The sequence below is a fragment of the Anomaloglossus baeobatrachus genome, chromosome 8, assembly GCF_048569485.1.
Source record: "Anomaloglossus baeobatrachus isolate aAnoBae1 chromosome 8, aAnoBae1.hap1, whole genome shotgun sequence".
Lineage (NCBI taxonomy): Eukaryota > Metazoa > Chordata > Amphibia > Anura > Aromobatidae > Anomaloglossus > Anomaloglossus baeobatrachus.
This window is the reverse complement of record NC_134360.1, coordinates 230411344-230424464: the sequence shown is the minus strand read 5'-3', so window position 1 is coordinate 230424464 and position 13121 is coordinate 230411344.

Below are 13121 nucleotides of genomic sequence, written 5' to 3'. Positions count from 1 at the left end.
CTGCTGCACTAAACCGGCTCACTGCTCCTCCTCTCCTGTTCTTGCCTACGCCACCTAGCAACCAGGCTCTCCACCACACCCCTTGAGTGGAGATGGAGGCTTTTTACCCCGTCCACTATTCCAGTGGAGGTGAAGGCTTTGCCCCCTCCTGGGATCCCCAGGGGTCCTCTCAAAGGTACATGTGTGAGACCTGATCACTATGCGCCTGTGTAGTCACACCTCGGTCAGCCTTCTGGATTACCTGTATTGTACTGTCCCCAGCATGGGTGCAGTACTCAGTGGTGCCTGACCAGGTCAGGGGCGCCACAGCAGCCCCAGGGGATCTGTGGTACCCCAGCAGCTGGCGCCATGGACACAGCACAGTCCCTGGAGGAAACGTCAGCGACGGCAGGCAGAGTAGTCGGTCCGTCCAAGATGGATGGATGGAAGGATGCGGCAGCAATGACCGGCATGAATACTTGCGGCGACTTGTATCATGGCTGACAGCCAGCGTACACTGCAATAGAGAAAAAACAAAAAGCCAGCACTAAATGTGCACTTCAGCACTAAACATTCCAAACTGTACTTATCATAAAAAATTTTTTTCCATATTCCATCTGTCTAGATTTTGGCGGTTGGTGACTGTTCACATTAAGTCATCAGGCCTTGTCCACAGGCTATTTACTTCATGCAGCATTTGCTTGGACCTGTCCCGCCCACAGCCATGACTCAGTCATGGGTACGGGATTGAAATGGACCAGGTGAGTGCTGCTAAGAGCAGTTCTACTATTCATATGTGAGGCCGTATAGCACATTTTATAAAAATATTTTAGTGTAGGACTGCCTCAAATGAGATTTGCCGTGACGTGGCGAGGCAGCTCAAGAAATTGCAATTTTTTGCCAAAAATCTCAAATTTTTTATAATAAGTACAGTTTGGAATTGTTAGTGCTGAAGTGCACATTTAGTGCTGGCTTTTTGTTTTTTCTTTTTTACTGCAATAGAGATACACATCAGCAGCAGAATGAACACTAAATCAGTTGCAGCAGCACTGAGGACCTGAGAACTAGCAACTAGACTAACACATTGCCCAGGCACTTCCCTTAAGGGGGAAGTGCCTTACATACAATACCTGCAGCCTCTCAGCTGACCTGAGAGGCACTTCCGGGTTAGTGTATGCTGGCCCTTTAAAGAAGGGGGCATGGTTGCGCGTTTGCAGTTTGGGCAGATCCAGGAAGCCTATCATGTGTACACAGCCTCCGGGAGACAGCAGTGTGGGCTCGTAACAGGGCTGCCACCGCAGGAAGCTCAGATGGCTGAGAGAGCTGATGTCTCGCCAGGGGAGGGACCAGGACAGTGCGCAGACACCAGTGTGGGCATTACACTTGTCTTAACGGGCTTTACACGCTACAATATCGTTAATGAATTATCGTCGGGGTCACGGTGGTTGTCACGCACATCCGGCTTCATTAACGAGATCACAGTGTGTGACACTTATGAGCGACCTTAAATGATCGCAAAAGCGGTCAAAATCGTTTGCCGCGGAGAGGTCGTGCTCAAACAAAAAATCGTTTTCTGTTTATTAGCGATGTTGTTCCTCGTTCCTGCAGCAGCACACATCGCTGTGTGTGACACCGCAGGAGCAAGGAACATCTCCTTACCTGACTCCACCGGCAATACGGAAGGAAGGAGGTGGGCGGGATGTTACGTCCTGCTCATCTCCGCCCCTCCGCTTCTATTGGACGCCTGCCAGTTTGCCAGGCAGAGCGACGTCGCAGAGCAGGTATGTGCGTGTGACGCTGCCGTAGCGATAATGTTCGCTACGGCAGCGATCACACAATATCGCACGTACGACAGGGGCGGGTGCTATCACGCTCGACATCGCTAGCCGATGCCAGCGATGTTGCAGCGTGTAAAGCCCGCTTTAGTCTGGTGTCACCAAATCCCTATTGTAAAATATTACAGTGGATTCAATATGATGCAGAATGGTAGAGGACGAGTAGCTCTATTACAGCTTGGCTTCATAACAGGGGACATGAAGTTTGGGTAACAGGGCATGCCCTCTCTGGTGCACAAACATTAACTGTTTCTGGGAACAGATACAAAACATGCAATGTGCATTTTTCAGGAAAGTAAATACCAAACAACCCCCAAATCACACTGTCCAGTGAGATTCCACAAACAGGAGATATATCACACGTTTCAGGCACGACTGACCCTTAATCACAGCATAAAAACAAATATGACAACAGAAGAAATGACACTGTACACACTGATTAATTCATTAATTGTACCTAAGTAGGAAATTGAATATAAGGAAACCTTTACCAAGAAAGAAAAAGAAGAAAAAAAAAAAAAAGATGAATAAATACAAAATTATATTTAATTAATTTTGAATGTTGACTTTGGTTATTTTCTCCTGTTTGTTCCCAGCCTGGCAAGCAGCCGTGCCACCAAGCAGATGAGCGGAATATTCCTCTTTCTCTATCCATATCCCACTATGGTCTATTACTGTATATCTAGATTATTAGCTCAGGACAAAAAGCGTCATTTCAGGCCCTTTCTGGCAGCAGCAAATATACTAATCCCAAAATGTTGGAAGACCCGGTACGGGAAAGTCTCTTTCAGTATGAGTAATTGAGCTATATAATATTATGAGAATGGAGGGGATGGTGACAGAGTAAGGCTGCTTTCACACATCCGGTTTTTCCTGTGCGGCACAATCCGGCTCTTTGCAGAAAATCCGCAACCATTTTTTTTTTGCCGCCAGTTGCGGTTTTTTTTGCATAGACTTACATTAGTGCCGTATTGTGCCGCATGGGCTTGCGTTCCGTCAGGTTTTTCGCATGCGGCAGATTTAGCTGATGCGGCGGCCGGATGGAACGTTGCCTAGCAGGTATTTTTGTCCAGCGATTTGCAATGCATGCCTATGGACGCCGGATGAGGCGTCCTGCGGCAAACACCGCATCCAACCGCCGCATGCGGTTTTTTCCACTGCGCATGCTCAGTAGCCTGCCGCAAGCGGCAAAAACCGGACGGACCGCATGTGAAAAACATGCAAAGGATGCGGTTTTGTCGCCGCATCCGTTGCATAGGTTTTAGAGCCGGATTGGCCGGCTCTGCTAAAACCGGAGGTGTGAAAGCAGCCTAACATGATTGTTCTGGTGCGCCATCAGTGTCGGCCACCTTTGAAGGACCATGGGGCACTCACTGCGAGCTGAAGAAAAGTGATTCCAGCAGCTATGTAGGAAAGGGTTCTTTGCAGTTAGAGCAGTCAGACTGTGGAATGCCGACCACAAGAGGTAGTAATGGCAGATACTATAACAGCTTTTATATCAGGGCTGGATGATTCTTTGGGGCTGCATCATTTATACTGTCCAGTTATTAGTGTTTCAGCAGCGTTCCCAGCCACTGTGCTTTGCGGAAATAGACTGTATATAGGACCTGTCACCATGTCAGAAGTGTCCAGTTTTTGCTCTTATTTTATTCCCACCGCTCTCCTGACTATTCTGATTTTTATTTATTTTTTTAAACCACCACATGGCTGCAGAGATACCTTTTTATTTAATGCTATCTTTTATGGTCTTTACCAAGGGGACGCCATTCACATGATCCGTGTCTTTAGGCTGCTCTATATTATTACCCTGTGAGCCCAACCTATTTGGTAAAGACTATAAAAATAAGCACTAAACAAACAAGCACATACATCCGAATCCATATGGCAGATTAAAAAAATATAAAAATCAACAAAAAAAAAAAACAAAATAACAAAAAAAAGCAAAAATGAATGCTCAGGACAGCAGCCAAAGTAAAATAAGAGCAAAAATTGTGGGTTTCTGAAAGTCACACTACAACTGTGGGCTGACAAGGAGCCTGTGCAAATTATTAGCCATGATAAGACACAGCACTTTTTGAAGGGTATCTGTCAACAGGATTTCACATCACAAACTATTTCTATGAGCATGTAGCTTTTTCACAGACAAGTCCAGCAAAATACCTTGACATGACCAGTCCGTTACTCCATTACTGAGAAATCAGCGTTTCAATTGATATGCAAATGAGTCTGTAGAGCTGAAGCCTCTGTCACTCCAGCTCTATTCCTCCCCCAGCCCCGCCTCTTCCTGCTTGAGTGTTAGCCTCTATGTAGTGTGACTTCATGCAAAGGAGCCCTTCAGTCAAGCAGGAGGAGACGGCGCTGTGTTGGGAATAGAGCTGGAGTGACAAAGGCTTCAGATCTACAGCCTTATTTAGATATCAATTAATACACTGATTTCTCAGTAATGGAGAAATTGACCGGCCATGTAAAGGTATTCCTGGACTTGTGTTTGATGAGCTACATGCCCATGTAAATAGTTTTCAAGGTGAAGTCTTGCTGACAGATTCCCTTGAAGCACTGCCATCCTATCATTGTAAAGATCAGTGGATCCTTGCAGCAATCAATACATGATGGTATATTGTAGCTACATACCTCCACTTACAGATTCACCGCTTTGGATATTATGTGCTTTAAGCCTTATATAGCACTTTTCAATAAAAAAGTTATTATTCTGTTCATTTTCCCCGCAGTGGAGGCTTTTAGCAATGCACTACAACCAACCTCTAGGTTACCATTCCATATCTTTGTACTCATTTTTCTATCTATAGTATAATACAATAACAGAACCAGAAATGTCATTTTTTTTTAACCATTGTCATTATAGCAAGCAAATTTATACTTTTATGTGGCTGTATTTTTTCACTGAAAGATCCAATGTTGCCTTTACATGTGGACATTTATTGGGTTGTATAAATGTGTCATATTTTGACATTTTTATAACATTAATCAGGTTTGTAAATTGCCTTGATTAGAAATATTCTTTCACCATCTTGAGTATAGAGCTCTTACCCAGATTCTTGTCTCCAGGGTCTCGTGCACTTTTACTCTCTTCTGTCCATTCCCTACTTCTTGATTTACAGTTACCCCTGGAAATAAGACACTGTCTTATTTCATTTTTTGCCCTGAAAAATGTGCTAGGGCTTACTTTCGGGGTAGGGCTTATTTCTGGGGAAGCATGTGTTGGGGGTAAGTTTACCTCCCAAAAAAGGCAGATGCTCCCTCCAAGAGAATTGTACTTACCAGACCCTGGACATTTGCATCACTCCCAGGTCCTCCTCCAATTTTAGCAAGTCCTTGTATGCTCCACAGCGGTTCTCCCCTGCTTCTGACCGGCATTCATAACCACACAGCAGATCGCAGGAATATCATATACTCAGAAACAATCGATGATACCGTACTGCTTACGTCCGGCAACACTGTGGATTGCATGGAGGACCTGTGGTGGAATGCATGAAGGATCTGTGGAGGATCTGCGGCGGTGGAACGCATGGAGGACCTGTGGCGGAATGCATGGAGGACCTGTAGTGGAATGCATGGAGGACCTGTGGTGGAACACATGGCATGAAGGACCTGTGGTGGAATGCATGGAGAACCTGTGGTAGAATGCATGAAGGACCTGCGGTGGAATGCATGGAGTACCTGCGGTGGATCGTATTGATTCCTTCCACCACAGGTGCTCGCATTCTACACAGCTTCCCCAGGCCCCTGGAGCAGTATGGTATCACTGTGTGTGTGTGTGTGTGTTCCACCGTAGGTCCTCGCATTCCACAGGAAGCAGGTGTTGATTTTATTCAGTAACCATGTAGAAACGTAGATCTGCATAGGTGAGGTAAGTTCTGAGCTGACAATATTATAATATGTATAATTTTAAAGAAAGTCTGTCCTGTCAGCTGGTTTTTGTTATTTATTCTGAGAGTAGCATGATTTAGGGGCACATACCCTGATTCCAGGGAAGTGTTACTTATCAGGCTGTGTTCTTTAATTTCAATACAATCAGTGTTTTATCAGCAGGAGATTATCACTGCTGGACTAGATGTCACCTGCAAACCAGTCCAGCTAATTTTTATAACGCCTCCTCCACCAGTCCAGCTAATCTTTATAACACCGCCTCCACCAGTCCAGCTAATCTTTATAACGCCTCCTCCACCAGTCCAGCTAATCTTTATAACACTGCCTCCACCACTGATTGGCAGCTTGCTGACAATGCTCAATCTACACAGGACGCTGTTAGTCAGAGGTGTGGATGGAGCTACATGCAGTGCAACATTCTGACCACTGCTACATCTACAGCAGATAAAACAGGGATTGTATCAAAACTGTGCTAAGTGACACATCGCTAGAATCAGGCTCCCTGACCCTACATCATGCTGCTTTCAGATTCCATAGCAAAAACCTGCTTTCAGATTCCTTTTTAATGCCTTTATTAACAATTGAAATTATGAGAAACAAAGAATAGCAAATAATATGACCGTTTTACATTATTGCTTACAATTTTCAATAGGGTAGCGATATTGTAAGAAGTTCTGCAGCAGCTGGGAAATGCACACAGCATACAGTATTGTACCCGCTTGTGCTTCACGGTGGACCTTCTTCGCTCAATGAAAATTTGAGGCTTTTTATTTGTCCCTCTGAGATGCATTTGCCCCCAGAAAGACACTTAATGTGTAATAAATAGGGTAATGTATTCACTAGTAATGGAAGTGCGGGATGCCAGGGGGCAGATCCGTGGCCTCTTTTACGCTCGTGGGTCTTAGGACGTCCATTCTCATTGGCTGCATCAGAAGAGAAAAAAAAAAGATACGGGAAGCCTCATTGTTTTATTCAATAAAGAAATGGCCATGGGGTCCTGGTTACGACATCATAAATGTCGTGCTCGATGCTAAAAGTGTTTTATTTTTACTGTCTGCTATGGCTGAGGTCAATTGAAAAGGAAATCAAATTGCATGTATTCCTCAAGGGCAAAGTCAGTGTCATTGTAACATTAATAATCTGGAGGATGGCTCTCCTGTGGCAGCTGTTCACGTCAAAGTGAATAAAAGGAGGACACAAAATATTCTCAAGGCTGTGCGTAAAAAGATAAAACAAGCGGCAGATAAATCGTCATGAGATCAAGAGGTTCTAAAACAGAAGCCCATGCCATAGAAACGGGTGTAAATATACACCATGTTATTTTGTTACATTGTTACAAATTTATTTTAGGCAATTCTATAAAACAACTATTTCAAACACATCGTTACCATTAAAGCTTTTCGGACTCCCTAAGGCTATGTGTGCACGATGTCTATCAAACTTGGGCAAACGCAACAATTATTTTCAGATGTTTCAGATAAGCCAGGGGTCGGGAACCTTTTTGGCTGAGAGAGCCAAGAATGCCACATATTTTAAAGTGTAATTCTGTGAGAGCCATACTCACCACGGGGGAGTGGCGGTGGTCGAGCGGCTCAGAAGGTCCCAGGAGGCAGGGTAGGCAATGCTGCAGGCACGGAAGAGGGGGTGTCGCGGCTCAGGAGAGTCGGTGTGCGGAGGGCCGGCGATACTGCTGCGGGCTCGTGGAGTGAATCTCCCGTGGTTGACAAGATCGACTTCAAGACAATGGTCGTGGCGCGTGCGCAGACTGACGCAATGGACTCCAAGAAAATGGCCACTGAGTCCTATCTGCGCACGTGCCGCCTCCGTGTCCATTTTCTTGAAGTCGATCTAGTCAACTGCAGGTGATTCAAAGCAGCCCACAGATCAATGACGCTAGCCGAGACACCCCTTGAGCCCACAGTATCGCTGACCTTGCGCCACCACTGCCGCCCTGGTAAGCCATATACGGTTTGTAAGACGCATCTTACAAACTGGAAAATTTGGCTGCGAGCCACATGCGGCCAATCGAAGAGCCATATCTGGCTCGTGAGCCATAGGTTCCCGACCCCTGAGATAAGCGCAGCTTGTGAGAGCTCAGTGTTTGGACGAGATGCATGACTATGCTGCTTGACTAAATTGTCAATCTTCAGGATCGCACCACCCCAGCCAAAGAAGGAAACCTAATGCCAGGAGTTGTGCGCTGGCTATCTATATACCTCCACCCATGGGTGTGGTTCATATGTTATAATGGTGTCTGTTTGTTTGGTACATGGTTAGTGTGTGGAGGTTGTTATACCTCCAGAAGGAATCTCAGAGAGAAAGATGATTAACTTAACCTGACCGGGCAAGGTCTGTATGTGGAGCTTGCTACACTTCGAGTGGGACACCTTTGTGAAGATAATGGTGTCTTCTCCTGAACAATCGATCCTGCTGCTGCACAGATTGCTAATACTCTTTGTTTATACCTTTATGCCGGAGAATAGCTTTATTTATGTTTTTCCTGTGAAGCAGTTTATGATGATTAAAAAAACAGCCAGACTTTTTAAGTTCAATGGTTCCTGCCTCTACTTCCATAAGGTGCCTAGTGAGTAGCATCGTCACATTTGGTGGAGAATGCAGTGAGCATTTCCTGGGAACATGTGTGACTGCTGCAATCAAAGTGTATGTCTTGGGTGAAGGCGGCGATAAGTGTGGAAGGTTAGGCAGCATGAAGGACCTGATTAAACACCTTTTGCAAGCTCTGCAAGAATCTAGCAGGCTGCTGATCTAACAGTTACAACAGCAGCAGGCCCTGGAGAGACACCGGGTGGTTAAGAGTCCTTTGATGGAGGCACAGATCTTACCCTCTCTGTTCTCGAGTTCCCAAAAGGGGGTGGTTACCCAAAAGGGGCCGAAGCCTCCCAAGTCCAAAGGGGCAGCTGCGGTAATGCCAAAAGACGTAGGTGAGGATATAATCTGGGGAAAATATCACGGTCCAGGCCATAAAGCAGGCCAATGTCCTCTGATCAGTGAGGAGATGGATTGTAGCCGGGGATGACAGTGCTCGTTCTACGCAGGTCTGGCCTGCAGTAAAGACTGCCCATGCAACGAGGGGCCACAAGTGTGTTCCGTGAATTTGAATGCAGAACAGTTGACTGGTCTATTAGACTCGTGGAGCTTGGTGACCCTAGTGAGGACTACGCTTGATGGCTACCTGAAGTTCAAGGTGAACTGCAGTCATGGGGATATTATAGAATGTCCAATGTCCAGAGTGATCATTGGGATAATTAGAGTATTGAGTAAGAGGATTTGGATGGAGTCCTGGAAATGCTACATCCAATTATAATAGCTCGTGATTTTGTGTTATTTTGAGACTTGTGGGAGAAGGGGAAAGTGTCCGGTAGCTCAGATAAAAGTCGGAACAGCCCCAAAGAAGCTCCACCACAGCAGGAGGCTGAAGGATGAGTGAAATACTACAGGGCACTATACTACAAGGATGGGCACAACACTAAAGGGCACAAGAATTGCCACAATACTACAGAGCACAAGGATGAGCATAATACTGCAGGGCACAATACTACAGGGCACAAGGATGGGCACAATACTACAGGGCACAATACTACAAGGATGGACACAAAAGTCCTGTGTGGTGTAGTATATAGAGCAGGGGTGGGGAACCTCCAGTCCGCGGGCTGTATACGGCCCACCATGACCTTTTATGCGGCCCCCGGGCAGATTCCCAGGGGCGGCAGTGCTCGAGCCGCCACCGCCATCTTGTGGGCCGCCGGCCCTTTAAATCCGCACATGTGCTGCTGTGCTTACCAATGCGTTCTCCCGCTGGCCAGTGCCAGCGAGAGAGGACTTACTTTGTGGGAGGGTTTAGTGCTCTGCATTGCCCGCCCTCTGCCCTCGGAGCTCCGTGACCGCCCCCCGGCCCTCTGAGCTGCGTGCCCGCCCCCCGGCCCTCTAAGCTGCGTGCCCGCCCCCCGGCCCACAGAGCTGCGTACCCGCCCCCCCCGGCCCTCAGAGCTGCGTGCCCGCCCCCCGGCCCTCAGAGCTGCGTGTCCGCCCACGCCCCTCGGAGCTGCATGTTCAGTGCCTGCTCTCCGGTGCTGTGAGTCCGACGCTGCTGTGTGTCCAGCGCCAGCCCTCTGCTACTGTGTGCCCTGTCCAGTGCTTTGTGGCCCCCCCCTCCCGTCAGGGCTGTGTGCCCCCCAATGCTGTGTATCACCCCAGGTTTGTATGTCCCTCCCCCCCCCACTGATGTCAGGGCTCTGCAAGTGATATCTGTGCCCCCTCAGTGGTGCCTGCGCCCCAGCCCCTCTTGTGTGGTGCCTGCGCCCCAGCCCCTCTTGTGTGGTGCCTGCGCCCTAGCCCCTCTTGTGTGGTGCCTGCGCCCCAGCCCTTCTTGTGTGGTGCCTGCGCCCCAGCCCCTCTTGTGTGGTGCCTGCGCCCCAGCCCCTCTTGTGTGGTGCCTGCGCCCCAGCCCCTCTTGTGTGGTGCCTGCGCCCCAGCTCCTCTTGTGTGGTCTGCGCCCCAGCCCCTCTTGTGATGTGCATGTCCCCAGCCCCTCTTGTGTTGTGTATGTCCTCAGTGTCTCCTGTGACTTATACATCACAGGAGGGGCGGGGGGCATATACATCACAGGAGGGGCTGGGGGCACATACATCACAGGAGGGGCTGGGGGCATATACATCACAAGAGGGGCTGGGGACACATACATCACAAGAGGGGCTGGGGGCATATACATCACAAGAGGAGCTGGGGGCACATACATCACAGGAAGGCTGGGGGCATATACATCACAGGAGGGACTGGGATCATATACATGTCCCCAGCCCCTTGTGTGATGTATGTGCCCCCAGTGTCTCCGGGGATGTATATACAGCAGTCCCAGTGTCTCCTATGTGATATATGTGCCCCCAGTGTATCCTGTGTTGTATATACAGCAGTCCCAGTGTCTCCTATGTGATATATGTGCCCCCAGTGTCTCCTGTGATGTATATACAGTAGTCCCAGTGTCTCCTATGTGTTATATGTGCCTCCAGTGTCTCCTGTGATGTATATACTGCGTTTGTTCTGTGATGTATATGATTTATCCAGGGACTACCTAAATTCCTATATATAAAAACACATCTTTATTTCATATTCGTTAAAACAAAGTCACAAACAATCCCACACCGTGAACACATAACCCGGTAGGACCAGGTCCACAAAGAGCGTTAGTTAAATATAGATACTTGACTATAGATATTTCATTGGGATAATAAACCAATATTCATTAATAATAGATTATAGGTTTTATCATAGGCATCGTCCCAGAGAGGCATGTGCTGCTACATGTGCAGCTGAAATTTTGTTGTGGCGATTGAGCCGTAACTGTCTCCTGATGAACCCTATATATAAGTAGGGAGAAACGCGTCGAGACTGAGACTTTGATATGTATTACTGACTTGGATAAGGACTATGGAGAGCGTGGGAATTTTTTAATATTGGAGAGAATAAGTAGAATGGAGGAGTTCTCTTGAAAACGTGTGAGATAAGTACTATTTTTTTTCTGGTATCATATTTATCATCCTATTTATCCTGATTAATAAGGAGGGAGATATCGGGCTAGATGCCGAGGGACAGCCGCCGAGGAATAGGGGCACCAATTTACATTTAGGGTGCGTGTAACATCAGTTATATCTCCATTGCTAGGTAGCGGAGAGAACTAGCGAGGGTCCTCCTAGAATCTATTATTAATGAATATTGGTTTATTTTCCCAATGAAATATCTATAGTCAAGTATCTATATTTAACTAACGCTCTTTGTGGTCCTGGTCCCACCGGGTTATGTGTTCACGGTGTGGGATTGTTTGTGACTTTGTTTTATCGAATATAAAATAAAGATGTGTTTTTATATATAGGAATTTAGGTAGTCCCTGGATGAAAACTAATTTAACTACCTTACAGTATATTATTTTCTTTTTCTGGTTGATGTATATGATTTACCAATCTTATCACAAAGAGTTGACTGCGCTCCAGACCCAGACAAAAATGAAAAAGCAGCTGTGAGAAGAAACATGATTAGTATCACCAAACATCACAGCCGCACCAAAGAGAAGCAGCTCCTGCCTCCACAGTAGGGGTGAGTTAATTATTTGTTTGACCAAATATAGCAGGGTCATTTTCACATTGATAATTTTGTGTGGCCCCCGAAGGTTGTTAGAAATTTCCAAATGGCCCCCGGCTGAAAAAAGGTTCCCCACCCCTGATATAGAGGATGTCTCCTGTGTGGTGTAGTATATAGAGGATGTCTCCTGTGTGGTGTTGTATATAAAGGATGTGTCCTGTGTGGTGTAGTATATAGAGGATGTCTCTTGTGTGGTGTAGTATATAGAGGATGTGTCCTGTGTGGTGTAGTATATAGAGGATGTGTCCTGTGTGGTGTAGTATATAGAGGATGTGTCCTGTGTGGTGTAGTATATAGAGGATGTCTCTTCTGTGGTGTAGGACATAGACGATGTCTCCTGTGTGGTGTAGTATATAGAGGATGTGTCCTGTGTGGTGTATATATAGTGGAGGTGTCCTGTGTGGTGCAGGACATAGAGGATGTCTCCTATGTGGTGTAGTATATAGAAGATGTCTCCTATGTGGTGTAGTATATAGAAGATGTCTCCTGTGTTGTGTAGTATATAGAGGATCTGTCCTGTGTGGTGTATATAGAGGATGTCTCCTGTGTGGTGTAGTATATAGAGGATGTCTCCTGTGTTGTGTAGTATATAGAGGATGTCTCCTGTGTTGTGTAGTATATAGAGGATCTGTCCTGTGTGGTGTATATAGAGGATGTCTCCTGTGTGGTGTAGTATATAGAAGATGGCTCCTATGTGGTGTAGTATATAGAGGATGTCTCCTGTGTTGTGTAGTATATAGAGGATCTGTCCTGTGTGGTGTATATAGAGGATGTCTCCTGTGTGGTGTAGTATATAGAGGATGTCTCCTGTGTTGTGTAGTATATAGAGGATGTCTCCTGTGTTGTGTAGTATATAGAGGATCTGTCCTGTGTGGTGTATATAGAGGATGTCTCCTGTGTGGTGTAGTATATAGAGGATCTGTCCTGTGTGGTGTATATAGAGGATGTCTCCTGTGTGATGTAGTATATAGAGGATGTCTCCTGTGTGGTGCAGTATATAGAGGATGTCTCCTGTGTTGTGTAGTATATAGAGGATCTGTCCTGTGTGGTGTAGTATATAGAGGATCTGTCCTGTGTGGTGTATATAGAGGATGTCTCCTGTGTGGTGTAGTATATAGAGGATGTCTCCTGTGTTGTGTAGTATATAGAGGATGTCTCCTGTGTTGTGTAGTATATAGAGGATCTGTCCTGTGTGGTGTATATAGAGGATGTCTCCTGTGTGGTGTAGTATATAGAAGATGGCTCCTATGTGGTGTAGTATATAGA